This window comes from Triticum dicoccoides, chromosome 5B (genome assembly GCF_002162155.2).
Source record: "Triticum dicoccoides isolate Atlit2015 ecotype Zavitan chromosome 5B, WEW_v2.0, whole genome shotgun sequence".
In the NCBI taxonomy this organism is placed as follows: Eukaryota; Viridiplantae; Streptophyta; class Magnoliopsida; order Poales; family Poaceae; genus Triticum; species Triticum dicoccoides.
This window is the reverse complement of record NC_041389.1, coordinates 546,694,394-546,698,364: the sequence shown is the minus strand read 5'-3', so window position 1 is coordinate 546,698,364 and position 3,971 is coordinate 546,694,394.

The following is a 3,971-nucleotide window of genomic DNA, read 5'->3' as shown; positions in this document are numbered from 1 at the left end:
TTGTCTATTTCTTTGAGCAGTTTTTTGGGCACCCGCAGCACTGAGAGGGCGAAGGTGGCCATGGCGCTGAGCACATTGCGCACCAGCACTCTTCTGCTGCTGAGGGGGAGAAGGCGGCCTTTCCAACCTGCTAACCTAGCTCTAATTCGATCGATGAGGAACTGCAGATGTACTAGTCTAATCCGTGTCGTCACTACAGGCAGCCCTAAGTATCTTATTGGGAAATGAGCAACTGAACCTCCAAAACTCTCAAGGATCTCAGAGAGATCGATTTGTTCACATCGGATCGGTGTTGCTGTTGATTTTGCCGGGTTGATATGCAACCCAGTGGCATTTCCGAAATCAGTCAGGATCTCCATGATGGTTTGCACTTCGTGCTGGTTCGGGTTGGCGAAGATTACTGCATCATCTGCATATAAACTAACTTTAAGCTTGACTTCACGACCCGGAAGAGGGGCGATCAGATCCTGCTCTACTGCTGCTTTTAGCACTCTGTGTATTGGGTCAATGGCTAGGATGAAAAGGAGCGGCGACAGGGGCTCGCCCTGCCGCAACCCTTTTTGGTGCACAATCTTCGGTCCCGGGACGCCATTTAGCATAAAATTTGACGATGAGGTGGACAGCAGCAGGGCAATCCAGTCACGCCATCGTGCACTAAAACCTAACTGTTGAAGGAGCTCAAGCAGGTAATCCCAAGAGACGTTGTCGAAGGCCTTGGAGATATCTAATTTTAGTAGCAGGGCCGGAGTTTTCTTTGCATGAAGTGCCTTTACACAGTTTTGCACATATAGGTAGCTATCGTGGATGCATTTCGTGCATTTCGTCCTGAGGAACGCTGTCTGTGCCGGTGAGATTAATCCCGGGATCACCATTGCAAGGCGTAGCGAGAGCACTTTGGAGATCAGCTTCGCAATGGAATGCACTAAGCTGATTGGTCTGTAGTCGCTGATCGCTGCAGCACCATCTTTCTTTGGAAGGAGAACTACTGCAGCTGAGTTTAGCATGTGAAAATTGTCTCCGGCTAGATGGTAAAACTGATGAAATGCCTCCATGACATCTCTTTTTATGGTAGGCCAGCATTGTCTGAAGAAGACACCTGAGAACCCATCCGGGCCTGGTGATTTCTCCGCTGGCGATTGCTTGATCGCCTGCCACACCTCCTGCTCAGTGAAAGGATTATCTAGGCCACCACTTTGAACCCTAGACATGTTGATGTAGCTCCAGTCGATCGCGTGTGGTCGAAACTGCCTAGTTCCAAGCGATGCAGCAAAATGGCTATGGACGATTTCCTCTTTCTCATCGTGAGTGGTGGCAATACCCCTCGCCCCCTGTAGAGAGTGGATGAAGTTTTTCCTGCGCCTGGCATTGATCTTGGCTTGGAAAAAGGCTGTTTGCGCGTCTCCTGCTCGCAGCCATGTTATCCTGGATAGTTGACGTTTCCGGGCTCTTTCTACTGCCGCCAGCCCAAGAATGCGTAGCTTCAGAAGTTTGCGAAGGTGGAACTCACTCTCTGTAAGCGGCCGACTTTCTTGAGCTATGTCTAGGCGAAGTACCACTAAAGTGGCTAGCTGCAGCTGCATCTTTGCATCGCTAAACAGTGATCTGCTCTAGATTCTTAGGTCCCTAGCTACCCGATGCATCTTGATGTTCAGACGAGCGAAAGCGCACGCCGCTGGGGCTGGCCGCTCCCATACCCGCTGCACCGTCTCGTGAAAATGCGGGAACCGCGGCCAGAAAGATTCAAAGCGAAAGTGTGGTGGCACCTTCGGGGCAGCAGCAGCAGCTAGAAGGAGCGGGCAGTGATCCGAGCATGAGGTGGATGCCGCGTGCAGCATGCAATCTGGAAACAAGGCCTCCCATTCTAGAGTGCAGAAAAATTTATCTATGCTCGCTAGGGTTGGATTTTGACGCTCGCTACTCCAGGTGAAGCGCCGATTTTTGCATTTTATCTCGCGCAGTCCACCTGCGTCAATTGCCGCTCTAAATTTGCCCATGATCCTCCTATTTATATTGCTGTTGTTTTTGTCGCGAGCTTCGTAAATGATGTTGAAATCACCATTTAGGAGCCATGGTTCTCCTTGAGGGGGGGCGCCTCTCACTAGCTCTGTTAGGAAACTGTCCTTTCTAGTGCCCTCCGATGGCCCGTAGACTATCGTCAACCAAAAACTAACTCCTGAAGAGAGTACGGTGACCTTGGCCATGATGGAGAATTCCCCGATCGCGTGGGACTGGATTCTGACTAATGATGAATCCCAAAAGATGGCGGCGCCTCCTCTTGTGTTGTTTGCAGGCAAGACAATACAGTCATCTAGCCTTTGGCCTCCAACTTCCCTGGCGATTCCTGTTGTCCACTCTTCAAGTTTGGTTTCTTGGATGCAAAGGATGGCGAGGCGGTGCGTGTTTGCCGCGTCCTGCACTACAGATCGCCGGGCTGGGTTGTTTAGACCCCTGACGTTCCAACTCATGATCGGGCCGGCTGTGTTACTCATCAGGAAAAGGTGGCATACGCAGAGGGCTAGCCCTTGATGCAAACCGAGACAAATCGACTACGATATCACTTGCTGAAAGGAACAACAGATACACTTCCCTACCATCTGGGGGTTGCTGGCGGCCACCAATAGGCCCAAAACCCCGCCGGCCAACAGCTAGCAACCAAGCCCTACTACTGTTACAACTTGCGCGCCGTGTGGCTGACAAACTACTACCTAGCTCTACCCAACCCATGGCTAGTCGTTGTCGACTACGGTGAGGCTCTAACATGGGGAAACTAGGAGGCCAGAGGCCTCTCCATCAGCAAGCATGCCGGCAGCAGCCTTGAGCGCCTGGACGTCCAGGCGGGTCAGTCTTGCGATCGCCGTGATGTCTTCGTTTGTTAGGGGCTCGTCAAAACGACGGATGAGCGCCTCGGCCGCTGCCGCTGTCATCTTCTCCTTCGGTCCCAGGATCCCAAGGCCGTGCACCAGACGGAAGGTTGCGCGCTGCGCATGGGGCACTGAGGATTGGTTTTTTGCCTGGCGTGCGCTGGCTCGGACTGGAACACTTGTCGCTCTTGTCTTGGGAGGTGCCTTATCTCTTGCTGGTGGCTTGCCGATCACCGGAGTAGGCGCAGGTGTGAAAAACGGGAGCGTCGGTGGCCGCGGCTCCTCTGCTCCACCACCCCCGCCCAGCTGCATCTCGGTCACCTTCCTGGTCACGGCCCCCAGCTAGAGCGCGTGCGAGGTCGTGGTGGTGGGTGTGTGGCGCGCCAGGGATAGAGCTGGCCCCAGGTCCAGCGATTCGCCACTGCCATCATCGTCGTCAGCAAAGCTGAGGGGCTTGTTGAGCTTGGCCGCGATTAGCTTGTCCAGCGCCGGGGCCAGAGCATCAGGGCGCTCTCGCGGAGTGAGCTGTCGTTTGGCGCCCTCGAAGAACTCGGCGACCGGGTCGTCCGCCAGAGCCGACGAGGAGGAGGCGGCGTCACGATGCAGCATGCGTGGTGGGGCGAGCAGAGATCTGGTCATGGCCTTCCCCCCCTTCCTTGGCCGGCATAGCCAGCGGGCGGCCGCCTTCCTTGCTCTTGCCTCTGGAGCCACCGGTAGCACGCTCACGGGGAGCTTACGTGCGCGCACCGGTGTCGCGCGGGCGTCCTTCAGGCGCGCCGTGGCGGTGCCTTGATGTCGGGGTGCGACTGCGCTGCCTACCGCTGGCCTTGGGTGCCTTGCTGCTGCCCTGGCCACCCGCACGCCCTCTTCCCAGAAGTGCCTCTTTCCACGAGCGGCGGTGGTGGCTTGGATCATCTTCGTCATGCTCCCTGGGCGCGCCCCCCAGCGGCATCCCCTTGCAGCCAGAGGAGGAGACGCGTGGAGGCGGGCGCAGCATGGGCGCCGCGACTTGTCCGGGCCGCCCATCCTCGACACGCACGGTCCAGACCCCGGAATCGATGCGGGGGTATGGGCGGTCGTCGTCGTCGTCGTCGTCGGAGGGGAGCCCGC